Source organism: Dreissena polymorpha, chromosome 10 (genome assembly GCF_020536995.1).
Source record: "Dreissena polymorpha isolate Duluth1 chromosome 10, UMN_Dpol_1.0, whole genome shotgun sequence".
In the NCBI taxonomy this organism is placed as follows: domain Eukaryota; kingdom Metazoa; phylum Mollusca; class Bivalvia; order Myida; family Dreissenidae; genus Dreissena; species Dreissena polymorpha.
Window position 1 is genome coordinate 4,127,642 of NC_068364.1, and position 16,437 is coordinate 4,144,078.

Sequence of the window (16,437 nt, forward strand, 5' to 3'; positions counted from 1 at the left end):
CATTGGGTACGGCATAGTTTTTATTATTGTTTGCATATTCATGCGAGAATAAGTTCCTCACTTGACGGTCTAGGCCGAAAATATACGAGTGTCTACGGAGACAGTAAGAAGAATTTGTTCTGATACATTTTTTAAAGGTATTAGCACTCTAATGAACTTCGTGCTCCTTCCTTCGTACATATCCGTCAATCCGAACGTTATCCGGGAATGTGCAGAAAACTACGAATATTCTATAAATACGCTAGAAATACTAAATGTAGGATCCGCTAAATACAAAGACAACAAATATGGCCGACATTGTACCAGATTGGTCGTTTAAAGAAAAAGCAATTTGCTATATTGAAAGAGAATGATTAATAAAAGTGTTATTATTGTTCATATTAATGTGACTGGAGTTAATGATAAACGTCAACTAATGCATGGCAGTGTTGATATTTATGAAAAAAAAACGATTCCTGGAAATACGATGTGAAACGGTTGAAAATTTTGACCACTGTGAAGAATAACGTTTAGAACCCGTGTCACTTACAACATTTTATATTGTTGGTGAGAAATAAAAGGGGATAAAGTTGATTTATGCTTGTGTGATGACTGTAGCAATGTGAACGGGTTATCGTACGGCAAAACCCATCACGTAAAGAAGAGTCTTCAACTTTTCAAGAAAGCCTTGTTTTGCTATCATCACAAAGCTCGGAACAGGAAGGTACATAGATTTGTTTTCAAGTATAACAGTTTCATTATTCATAATTGGAGTAAAGTAGATTTTGTAGGAAAAGTGCACCCTGTCAGTGATTTTTACCACATAATCAGGCTCATATTTGCTTTCATTTTGAAAAAGAAAACGTGCGATGTAAGGAAAAAGTGGGATGATTGAACTTTACCGGTACGCAACACTTAACATCAAACAGCGTACCCTAACCCTTAACACCTAACATATAACAACTAACGCAACACCTTATAATCCTATTTATCCTATATATTTCCTTAGTATCGGGGGCTACCGCCCCCAAACCCCCGCTTTGTTGATAGTGGTAAACAACTGCGTACCGGTAAAGTTCAATCTAGCCGAAAAAGTTGTGTTGTAAATGAATGGAAATCAAGGACAGCATATTTGAATTTTATGACCGAGTATTGATGTTTTCCTCAAACAAACAACAAAAAATTATATTATGGCCCAAATGCAAAAATTACTATTCTGAAAATGATATACTTTTTGTGTGATCATCTATATATATATACATTCTTCATCCAATTGTTAATACCAAATACATGTATTATCCCTACTGAATATGTGGTGTTTACACTTACTTATTAATCCAGTTAAAAGGGGTTAAGCATATAAAATACTGAGTAATGACATGCTATGTCGTGAATGTCTGAATAAATAAAAACGATGACGCATATCATAATGGATCATTTCACACTTTCACACTTCTCTAGAAACACTTACATCAGTTCTTTCTACTATACAAGTGCTTGTGTATTTGACATCTGTATATAATCATTTTGTTAAATGACTTGAAGAAAATGTTGTCAATTTATAGAAACAACTTTGAGAAGGCTTATTGAAGCCAAATTAATAAGAAAAGACCAAATATTTCTATTTTAATAAATACAAATGGTTAAAATTATTCATACACAATTTGAAATTGTGCATAATTTTGTTGACTGAAACTACCGTAATTACTCTATGTTTTCGGACACTGTAAGCAGAGCTCCAGATAAGGTTTAGTGAAATTCTTAAATTACTACCAGATTTTCAAAAAGAATTCTTAACTCTGAAATTTTATTCTTAACGTTACTACTAAGTTTTGGAAAATAATTCTTATTTTTTCTAAAAGACCTAAAAATAAATAATAATGGTTATTTTCATGCAAAAAAAATCAAAATAAACATACTAGCAACTTTATTTATGCAAGTTCAACAGTGTCTTTTCAGTATTATACAATGTTATTTTTCAAATACCTTCATATGCCCAAACTGTGCTTAGATTGTATGCCTTATATGAATTTTCACATATTTCACAATTAAAACGGATCTCCCCTTCAATCTTTTCAACGATTAGCCACGGGACTTGTCCCTTCCACTTGTTCAATGTTTTTTTTGTGTTTAAGTTTGGACCCGTCGTGTCGCGTTTTTGATTAGCTTTTCTGACTGTGTCGGCAACTGAACAAACAACATCGTATAAGATCTTTTCTATGATGTCTTTCTTAACATTTAACTTCGGCTTACTTTGCGTACAATATGTTAAAAGCGTGTTTTTGGACGCTTTGCATTTTTTTAGGACGTTCTCTGGGCGCCGCCATTTTTTTTTACCAGATAGACTGTATACGCCGCTTTTATTGGAAAAAATACGCTTTGTTATACAAACCTGATATCCATTCTATATAAGCACCGCAAAGATCTTTAATACGCAAAAAGAACTCAATAAAAATCGATACGATCCGATGTAAAAATAATATTCGTAACTTGATTTTGAAATTCTTAATGGTATGACAAGATTTTAAAATAAATACGTAACGGACTTGAAAATAATTCGTAATTACGAAAATACGACCCTTATCTGGAGCTCTGCTCTAAGTTTTCGGACACCCCTGTTTTTAGCAAAAATAATTATTTTTCGTGACTCTTAATTTTCGGACACTCGAGTTTTTGTCAATAATTAATATCTCTAAGTTTTCGGACAGTATATTTTACAGCGCTGTTTTACCAAATGTTGGTCCTGTTTTTGATATATAATGACACTTCGATTATGGGGTTTTACAACCGGATTGACATCATAAAACGTGTCAGGTGCATGTCTGAGGGCAACGGACCATTACATTTGCATTATTGGGTAAATAACCTTGTAAACCGGTATTAAACATTGGTTTCGCCCGATAGCATAAGCGTTATGACAATTATCAGGGGTAGTGCCAATTAACAAGTTCAATTATCTAGCGCAATGGTATTACCGATTCTCAGTAAAATAGCTGTAACAAATAATAAACGCTTCAAAGTGTGATGCACCCTATTGCAAGTTTTACGATTAATGGAAGGTGTAAGACAACAACATTCGGAAACGAACAAACAAAGAATTCATAGTTTGCTTTTTTATTGCGTTAATTACAGGTTCATAATAGCGAGTATCGGTACATCACGTGCTCTTCTGTGTAACTCGTTGGCCAAAGTACAACCTAGTAGTAACTTTCTGTCAAATAATTTAAGCATTTAAAATTATTTAAATGCAATGCAAACATAACTGTAATTTATTCTATATGATATTTTACAAGCGCGTGCTATCACCGGTAGTCGTTGATACAATGGACGCTATTTTCGGACACTTCAATTTTTGACTGTAAGTTTTCGGATACCAATATTTTGAGAATAATTTTCGTATCTAGGTTTTCGGACACGAATAAAAATAATTATTTTTAAGTGTAAGAAAACATAGAGTAATTACGGTAATTGATGATCTTATGAACCTGTCTGAATATAACTACATGTACTAGTCAAATATCAACTTCAACATTTCAGTGATACATTGTATGCTGATTACCTGTGCAGGAGGAAAATGAAACCAGACAGATTGTGGACTCAAATTCAACCCGTAAAAAAGCTAGGAACTTGCAGTCACTGAGTGTTCTTGTTTACAGTCATGTGTTCAATGCTGCCACAACATAAATATTATAGCTGGCTCTGGACTCGACCATATGCATCTTAAAATGATCTTTGAACGCGATGGTCTCAAGAATATTTTTATAATGAATAACTTTGACGGTCAGCTCAGGGTCACCAATGCCAAGCGTCTTTTGGAGACACTTATTCCAACCTGTCAAAGTTCTTCAAAGAACTTCCATGACAATCGCGTATTTGTTTTGTTTGTCATAATAAGTTTTATGTTTAATATCACTAGTCATTGATACATTGATAAATCTATTTTCCTTTAAACGTGTTTGATTGAATGATTATATGTGCCTTGTTACTTAATTATTAATGTTCTTATTTCCCTGTAACATTTTCAAGTCTTATTTATAGAAGAACGCATTTCATCTCACACATGATATATGAGATGTATGTATGTTTATATGTTTATGGGTTTACTATAGGCGTTTCCTCTTTTTTATGCCCCCCTTCAAAGAAGAGGGGGTATATTGCTTTGCTCATGTCGGTCGGTCTGTCTGTCGGTCCGTCCACCAGGTGGTTGTCAGACGATAACTCAAGAACGCTTGGGCCTAGGATCATGAAACTTCATAGGTACATTGATCATGACTCGCAGATGACCCCTATTGATTTTGAGGTCACTAGGTCAAAGGTCACGGTGACCAGAAATAGTAAAATGGTTTTTGAATGATAACTCAACACGCATACACCTAGGATTATGAAACTTCATGGGTAGATTGATCATGACTTGCAGATGACCCCTATTGATTTTGAGGTCACTAAGTCAAAGGTCAAGGTCACGGTGACCCGAAATAGTAAAATGGTTTTCGGATGATAACTCAAGAACGCTTTTGACTAGGATCATGACACTTCATAGGTACATTGATCGTGACTCGCAGATGTTCCCTATTGCTTTTCAGGTCACTAGGTCAAAGGTCAAGGTCACAGTGACAAAAATTGTATTCACACAATGGCTGCCACTACAACGGACAGCCCATATGGGGGGCATGCATGTTTTACAAACAGCCCTTGTTTTATCTTTTTATAATAATTTTTGAATATTTAGCTCATCTTAATGCTCACATATAAAAATCTCAAATTCAGTATGGCGTTTCTGGAAAAGGGGGGTAGCCTTGATTGTAAAGCCGGAACTTTTCGTTTTCACTGGTGACCCTCATTTTTTGCTTATTATTATAAAACAATGACTTTGCCATCAACTACAAATTTCTGTATAGTTTTTTGTTCGTTTGTAAGTTTTTAATTTTTTGCAAAGTATTTTGTATTGTTTTCATTGTGTTCAACATGCTGTGCCCGTGCATGAAGTATTATGCCATCAAATTGTAGTTTTCAACTATGATATTCAAAATGTTCCTATTTTTGGAGTGAGTATAAAGATTTCCATTATTTTTATCTCTAATTATGCGTTAAGAACAAAAGTGAAATCACCTCCAACTAAAATGTTTTATCTTTGTTATTTATTTATTGGAATGTAATGTTTCATAAAATTTGGATTCATCTATATTCAGGCCGAAAACGTTTATTAATGTTAATTGTGTTTCGTGTATTATTATCCCCCGCCAGAGGCGGAGGGATATTGTTTTGGCGTTGTCCGTCCGTCCAGATGTCCGTCCGGCACTTTTGTGTCCGGAGCCATATCTTGGAAGTGCTTTGGCGGATTTCATTGAAACTTGGTGTGAGTATATATATGCATAAGAGGATGATGCACACCAAATGGCACTTGTACACCATCTGTTAAAAATAGAGTTATGGCCCTTTGTATCTTGAAAAAATGCTTTTTACTATAGGCACTTTTGTGTCCGGAGCCATATCTTGGAAGTGCTTTGGCGGATTTCATTGAAACTTGGTATGTGTACAGTCATTGAAATTTAGATGTAAATCTACAAGCAAGTGGGGCTAGTAATATGGACATTTGAACTAGCCCGAGTCAGATTTTACTAGCCCAAACATTTTTGTTAAAAATGCAGATAAACATAACATAAAATATCCAAAGAAGCATTCATTTATTCAATCTTTAGAACACAATACAACTCTCATATTAATTTCATCCTCATCCAAGTCAGCTTCCTCTTCATCTGAGCCAGCCTCTTTCGGATCCTGAAATAAGAAGAAATTTATTTCACACACGGATTTCAATTTTATCACAATTATAAATATATACATTAAGTTTAGGTAAAAAAATAGCAGAAATGTATCCCATATATCCATGTGGAAAGAGAGAGCAAACCTGAACCACCAGGAAAATATATAAGCAATTTAGTGCCAGGTTATTCTACAAAAAGCCAGTTGACAAATGCGTCAATCACACTTACCTCAGATTCGCATTCCTCAACGACGTACTTCAATGACAACTGTTCGGCCATTAGCTCTCTGTGTCCCGAACGAAACGCAAAACATTTATTTTACATAATAATAATCCGGGAACCGCAAAACCATGCGCTTTATGCACAGTAATCCAATTATCGGCTGATTGCCCAGCACGTGCGCGCAGTGTGTTAAAACATAAGCAGCTGTTGATTTAAGCGGCTCAAAACTTTGTTTACAAATATTGAAAATGAAATTCTAACTCGTTTTGTTAAATGAATTGTACAAGCACGTCGGGCTTGTAATATTGGATTTCCTACAAGCCCGAATTAAAAAAAAACTAGTTTTTTGCTGTCGGACTAGTGCGATTTTCGACGACTGTGTGTATATACATATGCATAACAGGATGATGCACGCCAGATGGAATCGTACACCATCTGTTAAAAACAGAGTTATGGCCCTTTGTATCTTGATGCTTTTTACTATAGGCACTTTTGTGTCCGGAGCCATATCTTGGAAGTGCTTCGGCGGATTTCATTGAAACTTGGTTTGAGTATATATATGCATAAGAGAAAGATGCACGCCAAACGGCATTGTATACCATCTATCTGTTAAAAACAGAGTTATTGCCCTTTGTATCTTTAAAAAATGCTTTTTACTATAGGTACTTTTGTGTTTTGAGCCATATCTTGGAAGTGCTTTGGCGGTTTTCATTGAAACTTGGTATGAGTATATATATGGATAAGAGGATGATGCACACTAAATGGCATTGTACACCATCTGTTAATAACGGAGTAATGGCCCTTTGTATCTTGAAAAAATTGCATTTGTTTGCGTGTCGGCAGCTATATCTTGGGAGTGCTTTGGCGGATTTCATTGAAACTTTGAATGAGTATATATATTGATAAGATAATAATGCACGCCAAATGGCATTGTACATTATCTGTTAATAATGGAGTTATGGCCCTTTTTATCTTGAAAAAATGCTTTTTTTGAGTGTCAAATATAACACTTTTGTGTCCAGCATCATATTGGCGGGGGATATCAATTCAACAAATTTGCTTGTTATATCTATACTTGCTTGTCTGCCAATCATTATTTCTTTCAAGTTATCCACTGTTATTCCTGTATTACTTTTGATCAGTAAAGTGATGCCTTGTTTATTTGTATGTTGTCCGCTAAGATAAATATCTCCGTCCCATGCACTTTTCAATGTTTGTGCGCAGGTACGTGTGATGTGATTTTCCTGTAAAAGACTTTTTTTCGTCTAACCATTTGAAAATTTAAGTGTGTTTGTCTTTGTTATTTAGCCCTTTTACATTTAGAGTACATATGTTAATATTCATACAAAAGGAGGAGAAATACATGCCACTGTTCTTGTTTCTAACATTTTAAAATAATTTTGTAGAGCTAGATTATTTATTGATACTAAATTATGCAAAATTATATTACGCTTTGACGTTAAAAACAATAACCTTCCATGTCGTTGATACATTCTGTTCATTAAATTGATCTACGTACTTGTTCATTTATTACAATGGTATTGGTAACTATGCCCTGCCTTCATTTAAATTGATCTCGATACCAGTTTTTAAACATTTCATTATCATTAACACTTTGCTTTCCGCGTGGTAAGACCACCATTGTTAAATGAATGAATAATTTAGTGAATTAGTTAAATGTGTTTGAATATCGTTCCAAAATATTTTATAACACTTGTTAGTGATGCTATCCGATCCAGAACTTTTGTTATTTTGCATTTCTTTAAGAGCTAGTCCACATTCATATTCAGTTAGTAATCCGTCACATACTTCTTTTTCCTCTTCATTTAAAGCATGATGTGTTTTTTTTACAGAGGGTGTTATTTTCAACATTCTTTCGTTTATAGGGTTTCAAAAAATACGCTTGTTCTATTATTTGCACAATATTCATATTCAGTTTGTAATCCTTCACATACTTGTTATTCCTCTTCCTTTAAAGCATGATGTGTTATTAATTTACAGAGGTTGTTATTTTCGACATTCTTTCGTTTATAGTGTTTCGAAAAATAGGCTTCTTCTATTATTTGACTTTTATTTGATATGTCTTTGCCATTAACTACTAGTCTGTGTATAGTTTTGTGTTTGCTTCTACATTTTAAAATGTTTGCACAGTATTTTGTATTGTTTTCATTGTGTTCAACATGATGTGCCTGGCTCGAAGTACATGTATTTTGCCATTGAGGTGTGTGTGATAAATTCCTTCTATTATAATTTTTTATGCCCCCCTTCGAAGAAGGGGTGTATATTGCTTTGCTCATGTCGACCGGTCGGTCGGTCCATCCACCAGGTGGTTTCCGGATGATAACTCAAGAATGCTTGGGGCTGGGATCATGAAACTTCATAGGTACATTGATCATGATTCGCAGATGACCCTATTGATTTTGAAGTTCACTAGATCAAAGGTCAAGGTCACAGGTGAAGGTCACAGTTACTGGAAATAGGCATTTTAGGGATTTTGCATGGTTCAAACAAGGGAAACAACTACCGTTTATGCATGTTCTTTTTATTACAGCATTTGCCTCCCTTTAATTCATTTAAAATCTCATTTTACAGCAGAGTAGTCAAATCTGACCTGTAAATGAGCCCCATATTTACTGCCAGTGCTAGGTTACCTTTTCCCATTTGATCATTCTTAAGTATTGGTATTGTAATGCTGCTGCTACTGCTACTGCTGCTGCTGCTACTACTACTACTACTACTACTACTACTACTACTACTACTACTACTACTACTACTACTACTACTACTACTACTACTACTACTACTACTACTACTTCTACTACACCACCACCACCACTACACCACCACCACCACTACACCACCACCACCACCACCACCACCACCGTTCACAGTGACAAAAAACGTATTCACACAATGGCTGCTACTACAACTTATAGCCCATATAGGGGGGCATGCATGTTTTACAAACAGCCCTTGTTTTGTAAGAATTTCCTTCTTCAATGGAGGTGGTATAATTTGTGTTTCTTTTATGCATCTGTTTTTCAAGTGCTTAAATGACTTTTATGGCTTCATTTTCAAGTTTGTGTGTTTCTTTTTTTTAGCTTACCTGAGCACAACGTGCTCATGGTGAGCTTTTGTGATCGCCTTTTGTGCCTTGTCTGTCGTGCAGCGTCAACATTTACCTTGTTAACACTTTAGAGGTCACATTTATTGTCCAATCTTCATGAAACTTGGTCAAAACATGTGTCCCATAAATATCTTGGACGAGTTCGAAAATGCTTCTTGTTGTTGAAAAACCTGGGTGCCAGGGGGCGTGGCAGTTTTCCTAATATGGCTATTGTAAAACCTTGTTAAGACTCTAGAAGTTACATTTTTTGTTTAATCATCATGAAACTTGGTCGGAACATGTGTCCCAATAAAATCTTTGACAAGTTCAAAAATGGTTCCGGTTGGAAGAAAAACATGGCCGCCAGGGGGCGGGGCAGTTTTCCTATTATGGCTATAGTAAAACTTGTTCACACTGTAGAAGTCCAATTCATTGTTCAATCTTCATGAAACTTAGTCAGAACATTTGTTCTAATGATGGGGGGGGGGGGGCAGTTGTCCTTATATGGCTTTAGTGAAAACTTGTTGACGCTATATTAGCCTTATTTATTGGCCAATCTACATGAAACTTGGTCAAAGCATTATTTTGTCCCAATGAAATCTTAGCGAAGATTGAAACTGGGTTATATGAGCTTAAAAACTAGGTCGCTAGGTCAAATATAAAAATAAACATGTTGAAAGTCACTTTTTTTGGTCTAATCTTCATGAATCAGCTTGCATTTGTCCAGAATAGTCTAGTTCCTTTTGCTCTCAGGTGAGCGCCTTAGGGTCTGACGGCCCTCTTGTTTTAAATGACGTGCATCTTATTGTTGTGTTAAGTATCTTGCCTTTAATTATTTCCCATAAGGTGTTTGGATTTGCATCTTTGTTATCTTAAACTGTATTGGTTATGACCTGTTATATTTGTGTTTGATATTGTTTATCTTTTCAGAAGCTATTATTAACTTTTAAAGTACCTTGGGCCTCTTTCAGGTTGTATTTCATGCAGTTAAAGTTCAACTATCGAGTGATCAGTCATAAATCCTGGTTTTATGTTGCATGTGTCGATAAGGTTGCAAATAGACTCGCATATTTAAAAAATCGTATCTCCAAAATATTGCTGTTTTTGTGTTTGAGTGCCAGGTGAATTTTCTTTCATTATGATAAACTGTATGCCTTATGTCTATCAAATTGTAGTTTTCAATTATGTTATTCAAAATGTTCCTTTTTTGGAGTGAGTATAAAGATTTCCATTTCTTTTATCTCTAATAATGGGTTAAGAACATTAGTGAAATCCTCTCCGACTATAATGTTCTTATCTTGGTTATTTATTATAACATTTGGATTCATCTATGTTCGGACCGTAAACGTTCATTAATGTTAATTGTTTTTCGTGTATTTTTATATCTATACTTGCTTGTCTGCCAATAATTATTTCGTTCAAGTAATCCACTGTTATTCCTGTATGACTTTTACTCAGACAAGCGATGCCTTGTTTATTTGTATGTTGTCCGCTAAGATAAATATCTCCGTCCCAACCACTTTTCAATGTTTTTGCTAAGGTATGTTTTAGGTGACTTTCCTGTATAAAAAAGACATATATTACTTTTTTGTGTAACCATATGAAACTTTTAGTGCATTTGTCTTTGTAATTTAGCCCTTGTACATTTACAGTACATATGTTTATACTCACACAAAAAGACGGAATTGCATGATACCATTCTTGTTCCAAACATTTTAAAATCATTGTGTAGAGCTAGATTATTAGTTAATAGTTCATTATGTCAAGTTATATTAAGCTTTGATGATAAAAACAATTACCTTCAATGTTCTACAGGTTGTTGATACATTGTGTTCATTAAATTGATCTCAGCACGAAGTACTTGTTCATTTATTATGATGGTATTGGTAACTTTGCCCTGCCTTCAGATTGCTCTCAAAACCATTTTCAAACATTTCATTATCATTAGCACATTCCTTTCAAAATGCCATCATTGTCATTATATTGACTGAAAATAGTCTACCAGTCACACATAACTTAATTAATATCTCCCTTTTTAGCTCGACTTTTAGAACAAAACAAGAGCTATTGTCATAGCCAGGTAGTCGGTGTTCGCGTTTGTTTAGTTGTCTGTAAATGTCAATTTCCGCAAAGACTATCAAAGATATCCTCTTCAAATTTACAATACTTGCTCAATTTCGCCTGTTAAGTCCATACTGACAAGGCTGGTTACCATGTGACCTATATTTATGGAATTATCTGCCCTTGTTTTGACTTAGTACATAGATATATTGTCAAATTCTCAACAAAAAACTTAATTTTCTCAAACATTGTCCAACCTTTCAACTTGACAGTCTACATACTTATATAATATGATGACATGCAACTTCTGTTAAAAGCACATACCTTTATCCTCCATATTTTACTAGTTATTACCGACTTACAATTTCTCAAACACTATCGAAGCTTTCAAATGAGAAGCTTGACATCCGTTCAACACTTCATTTAAAGAAACCTAGCCTTACTTATGAATCTTCCTCTTCATCTCTTGAAAATGTTTGTCTGTAAAATACAACCATAAATCTAATATTTAATTTAAACTTTTTCATACATACATTGTTTTTATGCCCCGAAGGCAGGCATATGGTTTCTGAACTGTCTGTCCGAAAAATTATACTTTTGCCATAACTTCCATACTACAGAATAATTTTTTCACTTGATATTTGTACACAACTCTTCTTTGATCAACACCTTCCCGCGGACTTATTTCTTGATGACCTTGGCCCTTGAACTCAAAAGTCAAAGCACCCAATAACTTAACATTCACCATAACTTTGTGGTTCATGATTGGATTTACTTTATTTTTGTCCATAGCTCCCCTTTGGACAAGACCTTCCCACTGACCTACTTTATGATGACCTTGACCATTGAATGACCTTAGCTTAAAGGTCGAAGTGTTTAAAACCAGATAGACATATTAAGCACGAGTAACATATTAAACCTTCAACTTCATAACATCAGCATACATTTACACTGTATCTGGCAGCAAAATAGCGTGGATCCGTTTGCATTTACTTCAGTTTAGTCACTACACTTCTTTCCAAGCACCCTAAATCTAGCCCCAGGCCTTCAGCGCCTACGGCGCTTTGATTTTAAGAGAAGTTTGTTTAAGATAATCGGTTGCGCGTTTTTCGACATCGGATTTTGGGCGGGAATACAACTCGGGTACAGTCTAATTTCGACCGAGTGCGATTACGTATATTTACCGTACTCGGGGTACATGTAAGTATACTTAAGAGTACCCGGGGTACATGTAAGCAGTACCCGAGCCGACAATGACCAATCGAGCTCCATTATCTCTCATGATCCGACTCAATAAAACCGAGTCGGCAATATTTGAATTAATTTTTGGTTTGGTTGCTCTCGGGGGATCGAAAAATTTCAGAATCTTCCTAAAAGCCTAGTGGTAGAGTGTCGACTTTGATTGCAGGAGGTTGCGCTGCGGGTTTTATCCCCAGAAGAGACATTGAAAATTAGCCAACTTTGTTAACTAAAAGGCTGCTAAACCTGATATACTAAGATAATGTGAATTTTCTCTCACATGATGGTCATCAGTTATATTATAAAAAAAACTCACAGCAGTAGTTAACAATTTGACAATAATTAATGAACGCATCTTTCATTTGTCTTTTACACTTTGATTTTGACATGGCCTAGATTTAAATATGTGACTTGACTTTACCAGCACTCTTGTAACAGAGCTAAAGTTTAAATGTACCAATGAAATTCACCTAAATCGAGATTTGCTATTATAGAAGTGTGGAAAGTTTTAAGTGTGTGTCAAGTAAGCAAAAATGGGTCATTACCGAGAGACCACAACTGATCTATGACTGTTTTAAAACAAGGAAAATCAGTGTCTGATTTAAATTTCCTTACATAGTTCAATAAAAACTAATTTCAGAAGCTTGGTAACAGTTTAACGTTAATGTTACCAATGTGTCAGACCAGGGCCTTGATTTTGAAATCTGGGACATGCATGGTCAAGTCTTCATGAAATCGGGACAAACAAATTGTATTTTAATTTCTTAATTGACCTGGCTTTAGTTCTCAGATTATTATAAGCTCCGTTAGTATATTTATATCATTATTTATTCTTTGTGTATTGTAAACATATACACAATCATGCAGTTGCATGATAGCAATAAATAATAACAAAGCCACCAATACTATAAAGGTCATTGGCAAAGCCTATGGTAAATATGTGAACAAATTGAGTGTCTCGTGCCAGCAAAAACGTTGACAAGTTGTCATTTTTTACAGTTCTACTTTCACTTTCATTTTGTGATATCAAACTATTAACAAGTATGTGGCTGAGAAAAAAATCGCTATTGCTTATTTAATATATTTTCCGCACATTTCTTCAAAACATTTACATCAATACACGATTTTCTTCGTTAATTCAAACATTCCTGACAGGCTACCGCTTTGTTTACATATTTCGCTTACATTTTGACGCGCGTAGGTAGGACCGCATTACCGCTTCCGAAATGCGTATTCATACTATTGCCTTCGGGGTACATTTACTTATCCGATGTTTGACGGAAAAAGCCGAAAATGTGCGATTGAGGGTCAAGTTCCCCACAGGTACTGCTTCCTCGTACCCCCAATTTTTGTTCCGTACCCACAATTTTTCGAACCCAATTTTTTTTCGTACCCAAATTTGTTCGAACCCAAATTTTGTTCGTACCCAAATTTTGTTCGTACCCAAATTTTTTTTCGTACCCGATTTGATTGTACCCACATTTTTTTTCCTACCCAATTTTTTTTCGTACCCAAATATTTTTCGCATAATTTGTTCGTACTCAACATTTTTTTACCCAATTCTTTTTCGCACCAACATACGCGATTGTGGTGATGTAGACAAACTTAAATCGATTTTATATCCATCCTCTGCAAAAGCATCGTCACACCAGTACTGTCTTAACTTAAAGTAACATTACTATTCAAAATCAACGAAAATTTCGAACAATTGTTTGTAAAATAAACTTAACCAATTAAAACTCAGTGTTCCTTATGGCAATTGCCAAAATTTCAACGTCAGATGTGGTCTGATAAAATAGATGTTTGTAGATACAATATGCTCGCTTTTATTGTTGTTTTGCATATCTATTCATACGACACATGAACACTTAAATGGTGTTCGTGTGTCGTATGAATAGATATATTCGCGGGAATTAGTTGTGGCCACAAATAAATAAAAACGAGCATTTTGTATCTACAAAAATCTATGTAATCATACCACATCTAGCGTTGAAATTTTGGCTATTGCTATAAGGAACACTGATTGTTAAGGTGTTAACTTTATTTTACGAAATACTTAACGAAATTTTCGTTGATTTTGAGCGTTATAGTGACTTTAACATAACTTAAACAAAGAATGATAGATATTTTAAGGATTTCGGCACATAATGAAATAATATTCTTTTTAGATTGGGAATTTCTTAAAATATTACGACACAAAAGTTTAGCCAACATACCTACCCTATTTGTGCGGCTATGTTTGTGGACAAAAGTACGTCTATGCCTTATGTTAAAGTTAATATAATATGATTAGTGGACATGGAACAAAGAAAGGCCTTGTATACGATGTAGATTTTCATACGAGGAAAATAAACATTTGGCTGTGAGGCATGCACAGGGCTAAATATTTGTACCAAGCATGATGATATTTTTTTAATAAAACAAATATATATATATATATAAACAAGAGATGTGTTCGTTAGAAACACAATGCCCCCTATTGCGCCGCTTTGATTTTCTTTTGACCTTTGAGCTTTGACCTTGAATGCACATGCATGCCAAATATCAAGTTACTATCTTGAATATTGAAAAAGTTATGGCCATTGTTAAAGTTTTTTTTTCGGACGGACGGACAGACTGACATACTGACTGACATACTGACTGACGGACAATTCAACTGCTATATGCCATCCAACCGGGGACATAAAAAATATATATGAAAGATACGTGTTACATATCCATATTTTTTATCAATTGACCACAAAGCATATAGAGAAAGAGTTGCTTTAGTTAGAGATCATTCTTATCATCGCTGCGAGGTCATCTACTTGAGGCAAGTGTCTGATTGCTATGCATTCAGACACACGAGAAATAAAGGACAACTAACTTTTAATAGTACAGGAGCCACGGCATTGGAACAGTCAATGCAAAGCATAGCGCGGAGGGTTCAAACCCCATTTAAGAACACCCAAACTCATACTTGTCCCAGAATTAATTCTGAATTAATTAAAATGTCAGTGTTATTTAATTTTAACCTCGTAACATCACAACCAAATGATACTGCAATAACAGAGAAAACAAGAGGTCGGATGCTTACCAGAGCACCACATCTCCGTCTCTTGGCGCAAGATGAAATGAAACAAGAAAAGTATCAACTGCTTGTCGTCATGTAGTCATAAGCTAAATGCATCTATAGTTTAATCAACGGAACATAATCATTTACTTCCAGTAAAAAATATAAATTGCATAACTTTGTTTCAAATTTTCAGATAAAACTGAATAAAGCGTTATTTTGCTGCCTGATTTCATTAATTTACAACTCATGTATTTTTACATCATTACTATGACGTCATAAAATCATAAACGTGTTGTTCATCGCTGCAAATAGTGTTTCAGAGTCTGGACCGGTGTCGTTTTGTGAAATCATTTCATGGTAATTATTTACTAAACTACTTTTTTATGACAGGTCAAAATGAGATCATTTGTGGAAATTTTCTTTTTTATAAATAGTCCAAAATATTTCGTGAAAAACCAGAGTGAACTTATCAAGCCTAAAATTTCACTCCGAAATATCAGAATATGGTTCACTACTAGTCAATATTCACAACATGCATGAAATTTAAAAAAAACAACAGTTTGTCTTAACAAAATAATCCACTAATATATGTGTTATATTATTTTGTCCTCAAAAATAGTGTAAAAGTAGTGAAAATATAGCACAGTAAATTCACCCTAATGTCATATTTCGCTCTTTTGGGTTATATTAAAATCACAGATACATAGAAACTTTATTTTACATGTATTTATATAAAAAAAAGGTTTAATCTAAATGAATTTACAATGTCATACTTTTCGGTCCCTTATTGGAAATAAACCTTTGCGTAAAAATAAATACAGTATGCACATAACAACATTCGTTTTATTTCCATCTGGGTTTCATACGGGAAAAATAATCATAAGCGTGACCGCTAAGCATATCAGTTTTTGACATAACTATCGCCATATATTCAACCAGATTTTTTTGCTACGTGTCATGTATGCATGAACATTTCTACAAATACTATACTGCGGATATTTAATAAGCAG